The sequence below is a fragment of the Amaranthus tricolor genome, chromosome 17, assembly GCF_026212465.1.
Source record: "Amaranthus tricolor cultivar Red isolate AtriRed21 chromosome 17, ASM2621246v1, whole genome shotgun sequence".
In the NCBI taxonomy this organism is placed as follows: Eukaryota; Viridiplantae; Streptophyta; class Magnoliopsida; order Caryophyllales; family Amaranthaceae; genus Amaranthus; species Amaranthus tricolor.
The window spans coordinates 17,992,171-18,014,757 of NC_080063.1; the positions used below are offsets into that span (position 1 = coordinate 17,992,171).

The following is a 22,587-nucleotide window of genomic DNA, read 5'->3' on the forward strand; positions in this document are numbered from 1 at the left end:
TAAAACTACTACTACTTATTAAAGTAATATGATCTAATTAGTTTATTTATTATTTTGAAATAAAAACCTAGATGCATTCTTAATACTCCAAACTAGCATTATAAGAATTAAGAAGGAAAAGGACCTACTTACCACACATCCTTGAACAAGGCTAAAATTGAGGTTATTAGGTCCTTGAAGCCTTGAAGAAATATTTTATAAGATGAGGACTAGGAAATCCATGATTTCAAGGAAAATATGTCATCCACCATTGTAACCATCTCCATTTTTTTCAACTACATAGCTTACCTGCCAGCCTTATATTTTTTTCATATATCATGTGATCATGTCTAATTGCCTTGCCCTAAACTTGTCTCATTCATAAGCTATACTTATAATACATCACTTTAAAGAATCTATTCAAATAATCAAATTTGCCCGCAACAAAATTATGTATTGGTCTAATAATTGAGAATTTTTCATGCGATTTAGCCGCGGTTCAATCGCGCGTTTCATGCAACTCATTTGCAGCCCGATCGCATGCGATTACTGTTCTTCATTTTTTTTTTAAATTCGAATCGAATAATTTGCTGATCGAATCGTATCCATGCTCATTTTGGTTCGCCATTGTGATTCAATTTCAAGTTTTAGCTTGTTTTAGTTTAGAGAGTATTTTTAGAGAAATGTTAGAGTTTTTGAGTTCGAAAATTAAGCAGAGGCAATCTTGAAAATTCATTATATAAGGGGTGATAAAATAAAAAGGTGACGAAGTTTAGCAATACCCTAAATAATATAGTGATACCTTCAGCCATGCCCCTTATCTAACCACGGGGCGAAAGAAATGGAGGGCTCAATGGTGTCAATTCACATCAGATAAAATTTCCAAAACATAAATTAATACTCCCTCCGATCTTATGAATTAGTCCCATTTTCTTATTTGGCAAAACCTTTGAATTAGTCCCATTTCTATTTTTGGCAATCTTTTTTTTCTTAAATACCCTTAGTTCACACAAGTAATTACGAATATACCCCCATATACCTTACTTACCCAACTACCCTTCACTACTTATCCTTCACTACTTACCCTTTACTATTTACCCTTTTTAATGGACCCCACACAATCCTTAATATCCGTGCCCAAGCAAATGGGACTAATTCATAAGATCGGAGGGAGTACTAAAGAATAAGTTAACTAAGTTGGTAGAATAATTGTTTTATAAATTCTTGGTCAGAAATTCAAAATTTATCTTAAATTTATGAGTCTATTGCATTTTTCACTTAATTTAATTGTTCAAACAAGGTTTGTCATAGTTTTTTTCCATTGCGGAGATTTATTTTTTAATTTTTTTTAGGATTTTCTCAAAAAATATTAGGGCTTTATGTTATTTGATAATGATATCATTATTATTTAAATTAGAGATAAAAATTGATTAAATAATCATAGGCGAAACCACATCGAAATTCGTGCCTTACTAATATGATATATGATTTAAAGAGTGTATAAATATAACAAAAATTACTATAACTCAATCGTTGAGTAACATAATTTGTGATCTAAGGTTTAAGGAATCAAACGCTAATTTGAACTATTATTTTTTAATAAACTAATAATTTAAATTTATATTATAATGTCATTATAATTTCACATTTATCTTTTTTGGTGTGTATGTTTATATATATTTTTATTATCTAATTTTAAAAGCATTTTTTTAGAGACTTAGTAGGCAAATGCATAGAGTAAAAAACAATTAGTTTTTTTTTGAAAGGGGTAATTATAGGAAACTTCAACTCTATTCGTTAAATATAAATTTTGCTATGATTTAAATTTATTTTAATCTATATGATTTTAAATTTTTTATATAAAGTAATATATAATTTGTTAGTATATCTAGAATTTGTCCCTCCTAACTCAAAATTATGACCTAATCCCTGAAAAAATAATAAAATAGTTATATTAATGGTGAATTTTGTATTTTTGTTTATTTAACATTATTTGGTCATTTAACATGTTAATATTGGTCAATTAAAATGATACTCTTATACTTTTTCAATTCTAAAATACTTGTCCGCCCTTTTGCATGCCTCGCACGGTCGCACCCTTGTTCCCTCCAAAATACTGCTTGACAAGACTACAGTTCATCTACTCCTAGCGATATCATAGTGTTGTCATTCCCAAAGCATGATCACGATCAAAACCCAAAAGTAAAAACCGCTTGAAATCACAAATCATTCACCACATTTTAATCTATTATCAACAACTACTCATCATCATATTTCGATTTTGTTTTTCAGGCTCATTTTTACTGATTTTTGATTCTCAGAATCTGGGTAAGCCTCCGCATTTTAACTCCTTTTTCATTCCGTTTCTGAAAGGTTTTGCTGTTGTTTTATCAATGTTTGACGATTTTGGTTGGAATTCATGTGTTTCATTGCTAGGGTCGTGTGGGTTTGATCATCAAGATATTGAGATATTTTCAATTGAAGGGTTTTGCGTTTCAATACCGAAGGTAAGGACACAATAATTATGGTTAATTTCTATGATGTCTTTGTATTTAAATTTTGATTGATGTTGTATTCATTTTTGTGTTTGGATGAAGCTTCGTAATGACTCATTGTTAGACCCACCAATTTTAGGTTTTTTTTTATCCTTTGATTTTTTTTAATTTTACTAAATTTAGTGGTGAGAATTAGTCCTTTTTATACATATAAACCCCTGAAAGTGAAATCAACCGTTAGGCTTTAATTGGTGAATAAACAAAATAACAAGTGCATGGATAAGATGGTGTATAATATAAGTTTGCATGCTCAAGTTTGGGTCTAAAATTAGATCTAAGTATAAATGGAGATTTAGATTCGACATTAGACTCTAATTATATTTTACATGTTAGATCTAAAATTGTATAAACTTCTATCATAACTTTTTGTAACATTTAACTTACATATGTATATTGATTTTTCAAGGAGTTTTTAGTAAATAATGATGATTTGTTAAGTTAACAAATCACCATTTTGTTGTAGGATTGTAGGATTTGATAGGGTGGGAGTTTGGTAAGTTTAATTTACCTTTTTGGTTTTGTTTTTTTTACTATTTTTTTTTAAATGATGGTGATTGATTAGGAATTTCTGTTGAATTCAACTCCATTCATCATGATTTTCTACAATCTCAATAAATTATACTCCATCACTTAAGGTATGCGCTCTCATTTATCAAAGCATTTGCATTTGTGTTATACCTATTTTCATACTATGATCATTTCTATAAGCCCAAAATTGTAATGCATACAGTAGCGGTAGTTTGATGGTCGTTTGATAGAACTTGCCCTTCAGACTAAGGGGCACATTGCGGTTACATTTCATCTTACAGCCCATCTTATATGAGACCGTCTTACCATGAGATGATTCCATATAAGTAAGCCCATTTCTCTAAGTGATCACTTTGAAATTATAAGTGATAACTTTGAGACTATAAAAAGTCATCACTTTAAAAATAAATGTACATTGGGCTAATCCAATTAAAATGGTCTCACCGTGAGACCGTCTCATATGACAATTTGTGTTCATCTTATTATTATAGAATGTTTGTGCAATTTTTTTATTTATCATTTCATCTTATCATTATTGACTTCTTTTCAAATAACTTAACAAGTGCACAATTTACAAAGTTGGTGAAAAAATATTTGATAGAAATACATTAATAAAAAGTTCAGATTATTTTTTTAGTGCCTAAGCCCCATTGACCTATTGGGTTTAATTTAAGTATTTGAGATTCGAAGGGTTTGGCTGGTTCTAAGCCCAAGTGAAGTTTGGGCCTGATTGTGAATTCTATTCAACCCCATTCACATTTGATTGAACACCATTTGTGGTTGTGTTATTTTTTGTCTTGTTATTGGGTTGTACTTATTTTTGTAAGGAGTAAGGATAATGTTCTTACAACATTCTCAACTATGTATTGTTGTAGTGGTAATAATTTAAGGTTATTTTTCAAATACGATCATAGTTTGACTGAGAATGGGAAGAGAAAGAGGAAGAATAAAACAATGTTGATTGCTGCTGCAGCTTCTACATCATCCCCACTCCCCACCTCACTGTGAACCTAGGTTGACTATGTGTCAGCATCTTTATATGTGTGCAAATGAGGAACTGAGAAGGCATCTGAATCTTATGGCCCGTTTGGTTAGTGGTACTAAAAGGTGTTAATGTGAATGATTTATAGTGTAAAATTTCATTAAAGGTTTCATGTTATTCCCATGGGGATGAAGCTTTGATCACAAAAAGTTTTTATGTTTACAAATTTCTATTAAGATTTAATATCACCCCTCCTAATGGATTGGAATGAATTTTATGAACAAAATGAGATGATTGAAGTTGGACAAGTATGACCATCAAGGTAGCCAAGAGATTTTTCAACCAAAATTACGCTAGTTTTCATTTCCATTATCACCGTTTATTACCATCAAACGGGCAGTTAATGTTATATGGACTCTGCAAATACTTTTTCTTTGGAATAAATTCTGTTTAGTTATATATACACATCCTGACCCCCCTGCAAATACCTTACTTTCCCCCTTCATTATAAATATGGAGGTGACACTAGGAAAAGAACCTTGGATATACACATGCATGTGATTTTGGTCATCTACCGACCGGTTATTTTCTGGACACGTTTTGGATTGAGCCATTGAGGGCTCACAGCTTCTTTTCCAAAATGGAAGTTCCAATGTCTATAACCGTGTTGGATCATGAACTATTTCACCTGGATACTCAGTTAAATGAGTTCATGTGACATAGTATAACTAATGTCTGGAATTAGAAATGTGCACAGTGGCTGCAGGTAGGGAAAATCTCCATCTTTATGAGGTGGGTGCTTGATCATAAGGCTTTGTTAAGAGATTTGTAGATGATGGGGCTCATATTTTTTTTTTTTGACTGGTGCTGTGTAAAACATTTTATTCAGACCTTGGCATTTTTTTTTATTTTGTGGGCGAAAAAGCTCAAATCATTATTTCTAATTAGGTTTACATCAGAGTAATAAGCATCTGATAGTAGAATACTTGAGCTAAGATTGTGAGTGAATGGTGGGATTGTTTGAGCCAGAATTTTTGTAATTTCCCTGCTTTTCATCCCTTATCTCTAGGTATCTGTGAGAAAATGAGAGTTAACTGAAGAACCCAAAAACGCAGTAGTTGTATGATGTCAATTCAATGGGAAGCATACATTATTACTTTGTATGATGTCTGAAGAAAATCCATGCTAATCCTTATGACAGAACAGAGAACACATACGTCATGAGATGCAGCTGCCTTTCTTACCTTGAGGTTAGTTGGATCGTATGGAGGAGTAATTCTATGAATATTGGAGAATGGAGATAAAGACTAATATAGTAATATGGATGTAACTAATTTGTAAGAAATGTGGGATAAGGAGCAGGAATAAGCTTCCAAATGCCAACAAGTAATAAGCTAATTTGTCCCGCATTAGTAATTTATGTGCAATTCTTTCACTTCATACGTCACGGTTTCCATGTATGTACTGTCTCTTCGGAGACATCTGATAAAATTGGAACGATACAGAGAAGATTAGCATGGCCCCTGCGCAAGGATGACACGCACAAATCGAGAAATGGTCCAAATTTTTTTTGTCGTTCAATTCTTCTTTTGACTTTGTTTAAGACACCTTGCTACTTAAGTTGTGTTATGTGCTTAGCGTGATGATTCTTGCATGTTGTTTTTGTTTACTTTTTGTGATTAAAAGGAAATAAGATGATAAGCATTGGATTTCGGGTAGTGCACAATTTCATGATCATCCAACTTCCAATATACGTCAATGACTTTCTTTCGGCGCCTCTTGTAGGTAATCAGCTCCTGTAGCTAGTTAGAATAGGAACAATTGGGATAACTTATGGCAATTTAATCATCATATTGAGTAATGAAGGCTACACTAAACTTTGCACTGACATTTTTGGGATGGATTTAGAGATGATAAATAAAATGAATAGGGTACCTGATGTAACTGATTTTATGTTACTCAGTTTAGCTTAATAGCAAAGTTCATCGAGTAGATATTAGTATGTAACCATTTAATTTACTCGTTATTTCTATTATGATGGTCATACCAGCGTGATGTTTTCAAGTATACCACATCGGATATATAAGAAGCACTTGTCATATATATTATAATATACCAAAGATCATTTCCTAGTACATCTGTACCCAGGGATATGATTGCACGGTGTTCTGACAGACCAAATCTTTTTATTTTATTTTCTTTTGCTGCAGATTTAACTGAAACGATGGTTTGCTTTCATTTTTTTTTTACTGAATATGGAGATTATTGCGCAAAATAAGTTAAACTTTTGGGTTAATTCTTTTGGATAGGATTTAGACATGCAAAATAACATGAACGGAAAATTTGGAGGTGGGAAATTCGCAACAATAACACCATTGTTGGAATGGTCTTGTGTCGTGGTTGTTTGTTCTCTTCTTGGTGGAGCTTCCATTGTTCATAACATTTACAAACCTAACCTTGTGAGCTTCTTGTCCTTTCTTTTGTTGCAATTTGAGATTCGAAGGGTTTTGCTGGTTCTAAGCCCAAGTTACTTTGGGCTCTTGTGGATTCTATTCAACCCCATTCACATTTGATTGATGACCATTTTTTGGTTGTGTTTTTTATTGTCTTTTTTGGTACAGAAGAAGGATAATGTTCTTTGAACACTCCCAACTATGGATTTTTCTAATGATATAATTTTAGGTTATTTTCAAAAGTAATTGTAGTTCGACTGAGTATGGGAAGAGAGAAGAAGAATAAAACAATGTTGATAGTTGCTGCAACTTCTACATCATCCGCACTCCCCACCTTACTGTGTATGTAGGTTGACTCCCTGCAGCATCTTGATATGTGTGCAAATAAGGAACTGAGAAGCCATCCTGAATCCTAATTTTATTTGGACTCTGCTAAAGGTATAAATTCGGCTTATTTATATATGAACATCCCGATGCCCCTGCAAATACTCTTCTTTCCCCCTTATCAATAGGTATCTGTGTGAAATTGAGGTAACTGAAGAACCCAAAAGAACAGTAGATGTTTATTTTCTTAAAATGTCAGTTCAAACTTCAATGGGAAGCATACATCATTACTTTATACAATATCTGAAGAAAATACAAGCTAATTTTTATGACAGAACAGAGAACACAGGCGTCATGAGATGCGGCGACCATTGGTACCCTAAGGTTAGTTGGATCGTGTGGGGGAGTAATTCTACGAGTACCGAAGAATGGAGATAAAGTCTAATATGGATGTAACTAATTTGTAAGAAATATGGGGATACGGTGCAGGAATAAGTTGCCAAATGCCAAGAAGTAATAAGCTAATTTGTCGCACATTGATAATTTATGTGCTGTTCTTTCACTTCATATATCACGGTTTTCACAAAGTTGTCTCTTCGGAGACATCTGATAAAATTGGAACGATACAGAGAAGATTAGCGTGGCCTCTGCTCAAGGATGTGACACGCACAAATCGAAAAATGGTCCAATTTTTTTTGTCGATCAATTCTTCTTTTTACGTGTTTCAGGCACCTTGCTAGTTGCTACTCAAGTTGTGTTATAAGCTTACAGATTCTTTTTTGATGTCTCTTGATGATTCTAGTATGTTGTGTTTGTTTATTTTTAATGAGTGCTTTTGTGACTAATTGACACCAAAAATTTTTGGGCTTTAGTGAATGTTTTTTTTTTTTTTTTCCCAGTACATTATTACTGAGAAGTTCTTAGAATGCAATGGAGGTCACAGTTATGGATTAAGATCCAGAAATGAGAGGGAAGAAGAGATGAAAATAAGAATAATGTCAGAAGAAGGATAACCGAAGATCGAATGCAATGTAACTAATGCAAGAAAAGGAAATCAGATGATAGGCATCGGATTTCGAGTACTGCAGAACTCCTTAAAAGGGTAATGTGCTATTTCATTGATCCTTTGAATTCCAATGTACCTCAATGACTCTCTTTGGCCGCCTCTTGTTGGTAACCAGCTCTGCTCGTGTCACGACAATCACCTTTTAAGCCCAATCGCGTATTGACCCAGTCTAGTAAGTGAGTTGCTGTGTCATGTTTTAATGGTTTTCATACTCATCTCTAACCTTGAATACTTGATTTGCTGGATTAGATTGGGTTTAGTTCTTTTAGACATACATGTTCATATAAACACACATGCGTACACACACACAACGAGAGCGACACATACGCTTCATTTAGATTTTGGAGTTCAATTGTTATAATTGAACTTGCTGAATGCGACTATGTCAGGTTGAAATTAGATATTACGACCTTGCTAAAGCAACGAGGTTATTATTAGGTTAGCCGATCGTTCCTTTCTAGCCCCTTGGTCTTAATATTTGGTTATTTTCTGTTACGTAGAGTTAAGAGAAGCCCCATGTTTGCTACAGGTTTGGTCTAGATGGCCTCCTGTATCTTACTAATCGTAGTTAGGATGTAACTGAATTATGTTTTAGGATGAGTTCCTGTACAAGATTGCTTTCTTCGTATAAACCATAATACACAAAGGACGTTGGAGATAAATATTGTGCCAGACAAATGTGAACCAAGTGTTCTTTGCTTCACTTTAGATAACACATCAGCATGTTTCCGTTCTCATTGATGCTTGGAGGGCTGGGCATGATGTGGGATTTTTGCCATGGGAGGTTTACTGCATGTTTTGTTGCTAATGGGTGCTTAATACTATGGCTGTATCCGGTCTAAGGTCGAAGGAAATTTGAGTTGTGAGAATAGGAACATATGGAATGGGATATCTTATGGCAATTTAATCATCGTATTGGGTAATGATGGTTGTGTAAAATTTTCAACTACTAGTACAATTGATGACCGAAATCTGGCTTATGCATACTGTATTACATCCTAGCCACTGATTAACCTACCCTCCTATGTGTTTCTCACGTTAGATTAAAATTAGCAGACGAACCATTGGGATTTAGGGTATGAACCAGAGTTCATCAATTTTAATAGCCACTATTATCTCAAGGTTAGTTCTTTGGTTGTAATATTACTAACTTTTTACTGATTTTGAAGACCTGTATGGTTTTAAGATTTGAGCTAGTTTTTCATCAGACTAAAAAGCCATATTGTATGCTCTCAAGTTTAGAGTTATAACTTTTTGGGCTGAATAAGGAATTTGGAGGGAGAAGAGATAGGATTTGGTTAGTTAGAACTTAGAAGTTGAGATTATGCTGTCCCACATCAGAGGGGAACTGAAGAGCCTAGAGCAAGCATGCAAATAAAAGCATACAAAAGATATCTATTAAATCATACCTTTCTCGGCCTTTTGGCTAAGATCAAGTGTAGTATCTGTTCTTATCAGTTTAATATCTGATACGTGGGCCAATGGCCCACAACGATATTAAATTAATTTTTTAAGGGGGAAAGCCCACTGCAGTTGCTTGCAACTGGGGTTTTCGCGCGTCGCCCATGCGTTGCACTATTGCACGGGCTAGGCGCACCCCACCAAATCATTTAACAACTTTTTGTGGTGTGCGTTTTAGTAGTAATTGCTTATCATATTTGTTGAGCACTATTGCCCCTAGCAGTACCTACTGTTGTGTCTTCGGCATTGAAAAGCAGCAGCAGTCACCTCAAATGGGTTGTGTTCGCTAAAGCCCTAGATGCCAAGATCCACGGGCACTCCTAAGGCTAGGTGAGCTAGGTTTATGATAAGGTCGTTTTACTACCAAAAATAATTTCTAATTCACCGTTGGAAAAGTAGGGTCGAACCACTGAGGAAGGACAAATAAAGTCACAATTTGAACCAATTTCACTATTGCTAACAATCAAATGTTGGATTTTTGTTTATCTAAGTAGAACGCAAAAACAAGAGATGAATAAAATTCAATAATTAAAAACCTAGGGCTAAAAGGATTCACTATGCATCGATCATGATTCATGAACAACAATTGGGATAGGAATGAATATAGGCGAAGGAAGATGTTGCTCTCGCAAACAAATTCGACAATCAAACAATAAAACAAGCTATCGCGATTAAGGCTTAATTGTTCAAAGAAGGAAATCGTTCACTCAAACTCGCAACTCTCGCTTATAGAGTTGAGCGAATAAAACTTGCAAATTGGCCAAACATACAATCAATCTAAAACCCATCAATTGAATCGCCTAAACAAACCAAATTTAAATCCTAAAATCGAACAAGAATCATGACCTTTTGCATAGTTTCACCAAACCCTAGAAATAAGACTACTCACTAAGCATATTAAAACTAACAAGAGATTCAACAATGAAATTCGTGGAGAAAATCAAATTTAAATTTAATAGAGAAACAAGCATTCAAAGATAACAATAATAACCAAGAACAAGAAATTAGAATTGAAATTAATACCTTCAATATAATTAAAATTACAATGTCGAAGCGTTGATTAACAATCCCTCAAGGCAAGTAATATAATAAATCTTTTTTCAATACCAAACCCTCAAAACAGAGAAAAAGAAAAAGGAACGTCTCTCCTTGTCTATTACATTCCCTAATGATAAAATATAAACCGTGCGAAAAACGGTTATTAAAGCAGGACCGGACCGGGTTTCTGGGAGACCGGACCGGGTCCGTATGCTGGGAGTTTTCAGAGAGCAGAAATCGTAGGACCTGACCGGGTTTAAGCAAAGACCGGACCGAGTCCGTAAGCTGAGCATTCATGCAAGTGATTATTGACAGACCCAACCGGGTCCTGGGCTTGGAGGCTTACATTCCTATTTCTCAATTGAAATCGCTCGGGTATGAAAATACCCGCCCAGGCCTATCATCATGTGCTTATTTTTCTTCATTAGAACACGGCAAAAGTACAAACGAGACCCAATGGGACTAAAAGCATATCCGAATGGACCCGTGAGCTCACAAAAGTGTCGTAGTGCGGTCTCGAACTCTGCCAAATCTCGAAGCACGCATCCTAATGCTCAGAAGTAATCCGCTTCCAATACAAGAGTGGAGTAAAATGGCCTGAAATAATCAAAGACACATAAAAACTCCAACCAAGCGTAAAACCACATAGAAAATGCGAAATCACACATCAAAATGCCATAAAATGCAAGGGAAAGGAGCATAAAAATATAGTATAAAGTGCATACATCAGTTTAGTGACAGGGGCGGACTTCTATTCTATATGATAGCACCTTTCCCCTTATACTAGAAGATAACCTCCTCTTTTCAAGGAAAGGGAATGAATCAGAATAGGCTTTTAAACACACACAACCAGAGAGACACAATATTTAGATTGGGGATTTCTGCTGCCAGCTGAATGTTACTTTGTGAAGTTCAAATTAAATATTACCTGCTTTGCTAAAGCAACAAGGTCAATATAAGGTTAGCCAATCCTTTCATTTGTAGGGATATGGAGCAGGAGTAAGTTGCCAAATGCCAACAAATGATAAGCTGATTTGTCCCACATTGATAATTTAAGCTCAATCCTTTCACTTCATATATCACGGTTTTCACTAATGTATTGTCTCTTCGGAGACATCTGATAAAATTGGAACGATACAGAGAAGATTAGCATGGCCCCTGCGCAAGGATGACACGCACAAATCGAGAAATGGTCCAAATTTTTTTTTTGTTGATTAATTCTTCTTTTATTAGTTTCAGACACCTTGCCCAAGTTGTGTTATGTGCTTAGCGATTCCGTTTTATGTCTCTTGGTGATTCTGGCATGTTGTGTTTGTTTATTTTTGTGACCAATTGATGCCGAAAAGTTTTGGGGTTTTGTGTAAGTTTTGTTTTTCAGAACATTATTATTAAGTTTTCAAATTGCAATGGAGGTCACCGACTCACCGTTATGGATTAAGTTTCAGAAATAAGAGGGAAGAAGAGATCAAAATAAGAATAATATCATGGGAAGGATAACAGAAGAGAGAATGCAAAAGAAGAAAGACACAAGAGAAGGAAATAAGATGATGGGCATCGGATTTCGAGTACTGCACAATTTCATTGATAATCAAATTTCCAATGTACCTCAATGACTTTCTTTGGGGGCCTCTTGTTGGTAATCAGCTCGTGCAGGTGTCACGACAATCACCTCTTAAGTCCATGAGTCTTCTTTCGTGCATTGACCCAGTCCAGTGAGTTGTTGTCTCATGCTTTTATTATTTTCATACTCATATCTGTTTTTTCTTTATTGGGGAAAGTATCTAACCTCGCATACATGCTTTGCAGGATTAAATTGGATTTTATTCATGTAAAGTGTAAACACGCATGCATAGACACACACAACGAGAGAGACACAATATTTAGATGGGGGATTTTTGCCATCAGTTGAATTTAAGTATGTGAAGTTGAAATTTAATATTACCAGCTAGACACAATTTCAGGTTAGCCAATCATTCCTTTCTAGACTCTTCCGTTGTATCTTACTAAATTGTGGTTAGGATGCAATTGAAAACATGTTTTAGAGATAATGAAATAAAATGAATGTGATACGTGAAGTAACTGATTTTATCTTACTCAATTATTTTTATATAGTAAAGTTAGTTTAGAAGATATTAGTATGTAACCATTTATTTACCCATTATTTCTATTATGAAGATGATACGGCGTCCCACATTGGATATTTATGGAGAATTTGTCATATATTTATTATTGTACCAAACAAAGATTGGCACGACCTTACTTGAACAGGATCTGTTCTATAGGCTCGTACCTCTGTAACCTTAGGTTCTAAGGAGACAGGAAACCAAGTCTGGTGGATGAACCATGACTGTGCGATCAGAGCGTGATTAGCAGCTTTCGTTGATCTAGGTCATTCGAGGCAGTAGAGGATCGTTTCCTAGTACGTTCGTACCAGGGATGATTGCATGGTGTTCTGACAGACCGAATCTTTTTTTATTTTTGCTGCAGATTGAACTGAAACATTGGTTTGCCTTCATATTTTTACTGATTATACAGATTATTGTTGCAAAATAAAATGAATGGAAAATTTGGAGGTGGGAAATTTGCAACAGGAACACCGTCGTTGAGATGGTCTTGTGTGGTGATTGTTTGTTCTCTTCTTGTTGGAGCTTCCATTGTTCATAACATTTACAAACCTAACCTTGTGAGCTTCTTGTCTTTTTTTGTGTTGCATACCATGTGTTTGATATTCTTAAAGAAAAAAAGTGAGGTTTTATGTGTTTCTTAAAATGTATTGTTTGTTGTTCAGATTATAAGTAATTTAGATTAATAGTCTCTAATCCTAAGTTTCAGAGTTATATGGTGAATACTTATTAGTCACTAATCTGAGTCTCTGAGATTAAATGGTGAACATTTAATTGCTTGTCGCAATACTTATGTTTTGATTGAATGTTTCAGGTTTGTTGTATGAATTACTTGTTTGCAGACGTTACCAAGCCTTTGTTGAGGGTCAAATACTCAAATCTTGCTATACTATTGATGTTGGTTATTATACCTATTCTGCAGGGAAGTGTGAATTATTTGCTGTCTTTTATTTCTTTTACACTTGTATTTGTTTGTTAATAAGAGCTTTCTTCTTTCTTGATCTTTCATAGTTTCATATGATTAATTTCCATGGCTTTCGTATTGGCTAGCGTCTGTCTCTGATCTTCTGTCACTCCTATTTGTTGCTTCTATTTGGTACTCCTATTATTATAACTATCAAACAAGTGTGTGCATATTGGAATGTCTCTGATTTTGTATGATAAGTTTCCAATTTGCAAATTGGAACGTTTATATACATATGCTTTATAAAATAGAATTATTAACTAATAAGAATATCAAGAGAGAGTTTTATAAAAGCGTGTAGCTCAGTTGTTTATAAGTGTGTGCATAAAGGCTTTAGTGCAACAACTCAGGGTTTGAATCCTACAAAGACTAAATTTTTTTTTTCAAAATTCTAGTGCCTTCATGTGAGCACAAACTCCAATTGGATTCAACCCTACATCTACAACAACATTGATCACCAAACCTCACTATTATCATCATATTCAGTACATTTCGCCTATAGAAAATTATAATATTCATCAAAATCTCAATCCCAATTAAAGTCGAGTATAGGTTGGGTCTAATCCAACTCAAACTCAAGGGACTGAAATGTTAAAGACGGACCTAAACTCGTCGTATTTAATAGATATAGAGTCCTAAATGAGTATAATGAATCTTTAATGGGTAATATTTAATTACTATTCTTAGATTTTTTTTTTCATCAAGAAGTTAGTTTAGGGTTTTTTTAAATCTAAAATGAGACTAAATAAATACAAAATATATTTAAAATGACTAGAACTGCCCTGACGAGTTTTGGTTTAAAACATGTCTATAGAAAAAATATGTTGGGTTGAATCTGAGGAATTTTTTTAGACTCGAACTCAATTTCTTGTACTTATTGGGTCTCAAAAAGTTTGACCCATATCCTAAAAGTAGAGTTGGATCTTCATTAGAATATTAGACCCATGACCATCCATAATTATAATGCATGGAATCGATAATATGACGACAACAAATCAATGTAGTTTGACATTCAATTGGTGAGAAGACTATAAAAGTTTTAGCATTGGAACTTTGAAAATTGGAGGAAGAACCCATATAGGTGTTGCGCAATGGCCATAACTAAGGAGAAGAGATCGAAGAAAAATGAAGAAAGTGTAGATGAAAGAGATTAAGAAGGATTAAACTAATTTAATCTAATTACTTTTAATTTAAAAATGGACAACTGGTGAGTTAAGGTTATAAAATCTAAAGCACTTATAAAAATGAGGATGAGGGAATAATTAGACATTGACAAGTTTGCAAAGGTGAACCCATTAAAAACGAGAGAGCCGAAGGTAAAGTCTATACAATCAATCAATTATTTTTAAAAAAGTGTTGAGCATAAAATAAAATTTTAGTCAAAAAAAAAATTACTATCTCCTATTTGCTATTTTTTTAACTATTATATAAATTTTGCTATATTTTTATTTTTTGTCGTAATAATATTTTTAGAACTTCATATACAGATTTTTTTTTTATATTTTCATCTCACTAATATTTTTCTTGTCAACCAATTTTATTGTTAATGTAAAGGAAACTCTGTATATCTTAATCTCAATAGCTCATTGACTCAAATATTCTAAACGGAGTATTATTTAACTCTATGTACCTTTAATTATTGGCAAATCTAACCTTACACACTAACACTATACATATAATTTTCAACTAACTATTTTTTTGGGTATTTTGAATAAAAGAACAATAGTTGAGGGTATATTCTAAGTATCTCAATAATTAAAGACATAAAGGGGTGTTTGTTTAGTGGAAAATGGGTTGAGACTCTAAGGTTGAGACTTAGATTAAACAAAGTATCGTATTTGTTTATAGAGAATGGGCAGGAGACTTTTAAGTTTCAATTCTTCATGTCTCACTTTTTAATGTGCTTGGGAGTAGAAGGATATTTGTGGTGAGACTAAATTTGTTAGAAAATGATACTTTTCCCATGAATGAAATGATAAAAACAAAGATATAAGTAAGGATTGTAACAACCCGACTTACCGTTGACTGGGTAAACAGGATCATCACTGGGTTCGTTTTCCAAAAAACTGAAATCACACTTCCAAAACTCAAGCAAAGAGGTCACAAGCTCTTCAACGTGACTAACTCAGCTAAATTCCAAAACCAACATCTAACTAATACACAAGACAATCATACAATTCTCTACAAGTCCGATATAAGTAGCACAGCCAAAACAAATTTACATTTATCCAAAAACCTAATACAAAACTACAAATTCCTAAGTGCTCAGCTCAATATACATCCTTGGAACGCTATTCAATCACCGCTAACTCATCGTTCCCGACTGGTTCCGATCTGTAAACAAGCTAAAAGATGGAAACAACAGGGAATCAGATTAAACTGAATGAGAAGTAACAATCCAAAACAACAAAACACAATAATTCAAATCATAGGTTTAAAAGTAACATTAGTTCCCTAAATCTATGTGCGCACAGGGAGTCTAGTTTGAGAGGTGCCCCATAGCTTTACGGCTATGTTGCTCTCGGGTGAAGCTAGTCAATATCTCAATGACAATTCGCTTCAAAAACAGAGAGCAGGGAACAATGTTCCTCAACTCCGTCAATGACCAGCTCGCAAGCCCGATCCATTGACCATATCATAATATCAGCATAACATTCACAACAACATTTGTCTCAACAATTTTCAATTTAAAAGAGCTTTAGTAAAAAGTTTATTTTCAAGAAAATAGTCTGATCAGACCCCTTTAGGGACTGCTACTACTCACCAACAAGACGCTTCAAAGAGCCATGATCGATTCGCAGCTGTCAGCTAGAAAGGTTCCTCGATGACGTCGCCTCCTGAAGCATAACAAACATAACATCACAACAAAGCGTTCGATACTACAAACTAGGTTCATATAGCTCATTGCATCTCCTCCTAAGACCGTAACTTACTTATGGATTCTTTTCTAGCATATCTAATCTTTAAAGAATTATGCGTGTTCTAACCCAAGCTGTAATATGTCATCAAGATTTATAGACACGATCTAGATTTCTTTAACATTCTTCTCAATATTACTCGCTTTTAGGACTCTCCTTATATTTCAATCAAACACAATTGTGAACATACAAACTCAAAGTCCAAAAGTCCTCAAAAGAATATAATAACCTATTCAAGAACATTAAATCATCCATAACATTACCATCAACAATCATTTTCCATCAATTTCTTAAATTTGATGTTCACAAATATCATACTAATCCTCAAGATCCATCAATCTTAATCCACATTCCACAGTTTACTACTAATTATCAATTGTCCATTTCTTTTAATTGAGCAACTTATACAATGAATCTCAAATGCTTAATTTCATGAAGTTTTGATTGAAAAGAATAATTTGATAAGAGTATGACAATTGAATATAATCAAGAAATGGTAATCCAATTGCATGTATCCGAAAGATGCAGCTAACAAGATCAAATAACAAAATTAAACAAAAGAAACTTGAAAAGAGGATTTGTTCATGAATTGAAAGATTTATCAAGAAAAGAAGGAATTTCAACCCTAATTTCAAAGGATGTCGAAAAGAGGAGGGAAAGAGCACCGACAACAACCGCCATTGTTAAGGATCGAAGGACTTTCAGTCTGTCATTGTTGGGTTTTTGAAGGGAAGCTTCAAAGAATGAGGATTGGGGTTTGGCTGCTGTTTGGGCTTGATGTCGTGAGAGGGAAGGAAAATTTTGGGTATTTTAATCAAAATAAAAGAAAAAGAAAAAGAGGAGAGAAATTAAATTGAGAATGTTTCATGTCATGTGTATTTAAGATCATCCTTGCACTGATAATTCTCTTAAACTTACTCGTCTTAAAATATTAATTTCCCAAATGTTACAAGGATAAATTGATAATTTATGATTATTTAATTATTTTCTTTTTCATTCTAAATTTTACCAAAAAAGACATAAAATATTTTTTCTTAAAGTCTCATTCCAACTCTCATCTCGAGTCTCACACTCCTATTCTCATCTACCAAATAGAGGAGGTCTTAGTAAATAATGATGATTTATGAAGTAACAATTCACCTTTATATGATAGAATTTAATAAGATATGAATTTTACAATTTTAACATTTTTTTTAGTTATTTTATTATTGTTTTTTTACTTTTCATTATGATCTACAAATCACCTAAATTTTTGTACCAAACACACCCAAAGGGTTAACAATTGCTTTTTTGAGAGATCGTCTTTTGTAAAGATGGCTCTTAAAAACCCAGTCTAAAATTGTTGCTGTAATAAAAAACGAATGCACGCCGGCACGAGTGTGAAGTGTAATGTGCAAAGTCATATAATATATTTGGGGTTATAACAATATTTTTTGGGTTTTAACATAATATATCTTTAGTATTATACCAACATAATAATATATGTTATATTTAAGGTTATAACATAATATATATGAGATTATAATATTATATATTTGTCGTTATAACATAATATATTTAGGGTAATATAATATATTTAGAGTGGTAACAATATATATACGAGGTTATAATATAATATATATGGGGTTATAAACATAATATATTTGGTGTTATAAGAATATTATACTCTCAAACACAGACCATTATATACCCAACTATATAAATTTAAAACCCCCAAATACATAATACTATAACCCCAAACACAGACCATTATATACCCAAATATATAATGTTATAATTCCAAACACAAATCATTATCTACCCAACTATATAATGTTCTAACAATAAACATGGATTATTATATACCAAATATATAATACTATAACCCCAAACACAAATATTACAACCTTAAATATAAATTATTATACACCCAACTATATAATATTATAACCCTAAACATAGATCATTGTAAACCCAATTATATGCACGTGTTTAGAAAATTTAATTAGTATTTTTTTTAAAATTTAAAATTGAGCCGACCTAAATTTATAACGTCTTTAGAAAAGAAAGTTTGGGCTTGAGTACTACTATTTTGGGAGTAAAATTGGCCGTCCTTTAGCGTCGCCTCGTATCTTGTTCCCTCCAAAATACTGTTTGACAAGACTAGACTTCATATACAACTGCTAGCAATATGATAATTGTTGTCTTCCCAAAGCATGATCAAAACCCAAAAGTAAAAACCGCTTGAAATCACAAAATCATTCAACATATTTTAATCTTTCATATTCGATTTTGCCCATCAATTTTCTGGCTCATTTTTACTGATTTTTTAATTCTCATAGTCTGGGTAAGCCACCGCATTTCTACTCCTGTTTCATTTCGTTTCTGCAGGGTTTTACTGTTTTTTTTCATCAATCTTTGAAGATTTTGGTTGGAATTCATGTATTTCATTGCTAGGTTTTGATACAATTCAGAGATTGGTTTAGGATTACCAATGAATTAGAACAAGTGTTTAGAAGACTCCAAGGATGAAGAGAAAGAACTTGGTTTATTATTCTGAATTTGATGAATTGAGAAACACTGGAGGACTCCTTATATAGGGAGACTAACTAATGCAAGAAACAAGAAATCAATAAAAGGAAATTAACTAACTGAATAACAAACTAAGGAACAATACAAGAGCATAAATCTATTTAAGTAATGTCTGGGAGTATAACTTCATCAGGTTTCGCGTGGGTTTGATTATCAAGTTAGTGAGAAATTTTCAATTGAAGGGTTTTGCGTTTCATGTAGCGAAGGTAAGGATAAAATAATTATGGTTCTTTGTATTTAAATTTTAAATTAATGTTGTATTAATTGTTGTGTTTGGATAACGGGAATTAAGCCCCTGAAAGTGAAATCAACCATTAGTCTATTCGTGATTATTTGATCCTTTGAATTTGAAACAAAGGTATAGGCGTATAACTGTTTTATTAAAGCTTTAATGGGTGGATAAAACAAAATAACATGTTCATGGATAAGATAAAGACATAATGTAAGTTTGCATGCTCCTATTTGGGTCAAAAATTGGTTCTAAGTGGTAAAAATATGGATAGATCTAAGTATAAATTTTGAGATTTAGATTCGACATTAGACTCTAATTATGATTTACATGTAAAACCTAATGTAATTGATGCCTGGAGGGTTGGGCATGTTGCAGATTTTTTTGCCGTGGGAAGTATATTGCATGTTTGTTGCTAGTGGGTGCTTGTTATATGGCTGTATCTGGTCTAAGGTCTAAGGATTTCTTGGTTGGTGTTAGAATAGGAACATATAAGATATCTTATGGAAATTTAATCATCATATTGGGTGATGAAAGTTGTTTAAAATTTTTCAACTGCTAGCACAAATGATGACCCAAAATCTGACTTATGCATCAGTATATTACATTCTAGCCACCGGCAAACCCACCCTCCTATGTGTTTCTCACTTTAGATTGAAATTAGCAAACAAACCATTGGGATTTTGGGTATGAACCAGTGTTCATCCTTAGTTTCAAAAAGCGCGCCGTGCGTTGCGCCCTGTGCGCCTTGAGCTCACGCTCAGCTGAAAACGCCTCAGCTAGGCGAGGCAAAGCCCACTATAGAGGCGTGCACCTTAAGCGCCTTGATGCGGTTCATCAACTTTAGGGTTGCAGTTTGCATAATTGAACTAGATAAATGTGAAGGTTGAAATTAAATGTTACCAGCCTGCTTAAGGAAATGAGGTCAATATGATTAGGACAAATGCTTATATCAAATTTGCTCTGCAGTTTCTGATTATGATGGAGCTTACCACCCTTTTTGTTGATACTAGAAAATCTCTTTTGATGATATGATCTATATCTTCTATCTTATTGAAGTAATAGTGTAATACACATTCATAAAGGAAAGCTGATAGGCCAATTATGTGTTCACCTGTATGCTTCCTTTTGGCATTGGTGTTGAGGGAAACACAGCTGGTATTGTAATTTTCGATAGTTTAGTTCTATTTTTATGCTTTGCAATGTATTTTTTTAGATAATTTGTTCATTATTGATTATATTATTAACATTATTTCTATTTATGTTACTCAATTTTGCTTAATAGCATAGGAATTATTTTTATCATCATCATTGTCATAGTAATTGATTTTATTTTTGTTCAATTTAGCTTAATAGCATAGGAATTATCTTTAAAGTTCTAGTAGATATTCATATTAGTAATGCAAGCATTTATTTACCCATTAATTCTATTATCGTGATGTTTTCAATTATACCACATCGGATAAATAAGAAGCAAATGTCATATTTATAAGCATCTACCAAACATTAGATGTTACGACCTTACTTGAACAGGATCTGTTCTATAGGCTCGTACCTCTGTAACCTTAGGTTCTAAGGAGACAGGAAACCAAGTCTGGTGGATGAATTATAACCGTGCGATCAGAGTGTGATTAATTGCTTCTGTTGATCTAGGTCATTCGGTGCAGTAGAGGATCGCTTCCTAGTACATCTGTACCCAGGGATGATCGCACGGTGTTCTGACAGACCAAATTTTTTTTTATTTTTGCTGCAGATTGAAATTTTTATTTTTGCTGCAGATTGAACTGAAACATTGGTTTGCTTTCATATTTTTACTGATTATACAAATTATTGTTGCAAAATAAAGTTTTGGGTTATTTATTTTTGATTTGAAACAGAGATGCAAAATAAAATGATGAATGGAAAATTTGCAACAGGAACACCGTCGTTGGGATGGTCTTGTGTGGTGATTGTTTGTTCTCTTCTTGGTGGAGCTTCCATTGTTCATAACATTTGCAAGCCTAGCCTTGTGAGCTTCTTGTCCTTTTTTTCTGTTGCTATTTGTGATTCGGAGGGTTTGGCTAGAAGCACAAGTTAAATTTTGGGCTGTATTTTTTTGGTATAGAATAAGGATAATGTTCTTTGAATATTCCCAACTATGGATTTTTCTAATGATAATAATTTTAGGTTATTTTTCAAAAGTAATCATAGTTCGACTGAGTAAGGGAAGAGAAAGAGGAAGAATAAAACAATGTTGATGGCTGCTGCAACTTCTACATCATCCGCACTCCGTGTCAGCATCTTTATATGTGTGCAAATAAGGAACTGAGAAGTGAGAAGGATCCTGAATCCTAGTGTTATTTGGACTCTGCTAAAGGTATAGATTCTTCTTAGTTATATATACACATCCCGACGCCTTTGCAAATACTTTACTTTCCCCCTTCTCATTAGGTATCTGTGTGAAAGTGTGAGGTAACTGAAGAACCCAAAAGAACAGTAGATGTTTATTTTCTTGAAATTTCAGTTCAATGGAAAGCATACATCCGTACTTTGTACGATGTCTGAAGAAAATTCAAGCTAATTCTTATGACAGAACAGAGAACACATGTCATGAGATGCGGCTGCCTTTGGTACACTGAGGTTAGTTGGATCGTGTGGTGGAGTAATTCTACGAATACCAGAGAACGGAGATGAATAATATGGATGTAACTAATTTGTAAGAAATGTGATATGGAGCAGCAGTAAGTTGCCAAATGCCAACAAGCAATAAGCTAATTTGTCCCACACTGATAATTTAAGTGCAATTCTTTCACTTCATATGTCACGCTTTTCCTTTAGATGTCTCCGAAACATCTGATAAAATCAGAATGATACGGAGAAGATTAGCATGCCACTGCGCAAGGTTGACACGCACAAATTGAGAAATGGTCCAACCTTTTTGTCATTCTCTACGGCGCACCACATCCTACTTTTTACTTGTTTCAGACACCTCTTCCACTCAAGCTGTGTTATGTACTTACCGATTTCTTTTTTGTCTTTTGATGATTCAAGCATGTGGTGTTTGTTTATTTTCAATGAAGTGCTTTCTGTCTGATTGATGTCGAAAAATTAATGGCTTTTGTGAAATTCTTTTTTGTTTCCCAGAACATTATTGCAGAGGAGTTTGGAATGTGCAATGGAGGTCAGACTCACAGTTACGGTCCTTACGGATTAAGTTTCAGAAATAAGAGGTAATAAGAGATTAAATAAGAAGAATATCCGATGGATAACTGAAGAGAGATTGCAAAATAAGAGCGAAATTCAAGAAAAGGAAATGCGATGATTGACATCGGATTTTGAGTACTGCAGAACTCCCCAAAATGGTAATATACTGTTTCTTTGATCATCCAAATTCCAATGTACCTCAATAAATTTTTT

At 33.7% G+C, this 22,587-nt stretch overlaps 1 long non-coding RNA gene and 7 other non-coding genes across 11 annotated transcripts in view; all 8 read left to right on the forward strand.

Moving 5' to 3' along the window:
- Positions 1–5,510: 5,510 nt before the first annotated feature.
- Positions 5,511–5,613, forward strand: LOC130804911 (U6 spliceosomal RNA). The gene has a single exon (XR_009040091.1). It is a non-coding gene; the product is annotated as a U6 spliceosomal RNA (small nuclear RNA).
- A 1,798-nt stretch (positions 5,614–7,411) lies between these two features.
- LOC130804915 (U6 spliceosomal RNA) lies at positions 7,412–7,516 on the forward strand. The gene has a single exon (XR_009040094.1). It is a non-coding gene; the product is annotated as a U6 spliceosomal RNA (small nuclear RNA).
- Positions 7,517–9,292: 1,776 nt separating this feature from the next.
- LOC130804921 (U2 spliceosomal RNA) lies at positions 9,293–9,489 on the forward strand. The gene has a single exon (XR_009040100.1). It is a non-coding gene; the product is annotated as a U2 spliceosomal RNA (small nuclear RNA).
- A 1,998-nt stretch (positions 9,490–11,487) lies between these two features.
- On the forward strand, positions 11,488–11,590 carry LOC130804910 (U6 spliceosomal RNA). Its single transcript, XR_009040090.1, has one exon. It is a non-coding gene; the product is annotated as a U6 spliceosomal RNA (small nuclear RNA).
- A 1,046-nt stretch (positions 11,591–12,636) lies between these two features.
- LOC130804935 (small nucleolar RNA U3) lies at positions 12,637–12,848 on the forward strand. The gene has a single exon (XR_009040113.1). It is a non-coding gene; the product is annotated as a small nucleolar RNA U3 (small nucleolar RNA).
- A 5,647-nt stretch (positions 12,849–18,495) lies between these two features.
- Positions 18,496–22,587, forward strand: part of LOC130803548 (uncharacterized) — a 29,891-nt gene continuing 25,799 nt past the window's right edge. For 2 of the 4 annotated variants that reach the window (XR_009039925.1, XR_009039923.1), the window contains exons 1-3: positions 18,576–21,199; positions 21,358–21,547; positions 22,315–22,532. This is a non-coding gene — a long non-coding RNA (uncharacterized LOC130803548). Of the gene's footprint in view, positions 21,200–21,357; positions 21,548–22,314; positions 22,533–22,587 lie in introns of all 4 variants that reach the window. The other 2 variants (XR_009039924.1, XR_009039926.1) reach the window with 2 other exon arrangements.
- Positions 20,707–20,919, forward strand: LOC130804931 (small nucleolar RNA U3). Its single transcript, XR_009040109.1, has one exon. It is a non-coding gene; the product is annotated as a small nucleolar RNA U3 (small nucleolar RNA).
- LOC130804916 (U6 spliceosomal RNA) lies at positions 22,011–22,109 on the forward strand. The gene has a single exon (XR_009040095.1). It is a non-coding gene; the product is annotated as a U6 spliceosomal RNA (small nuclear RNA).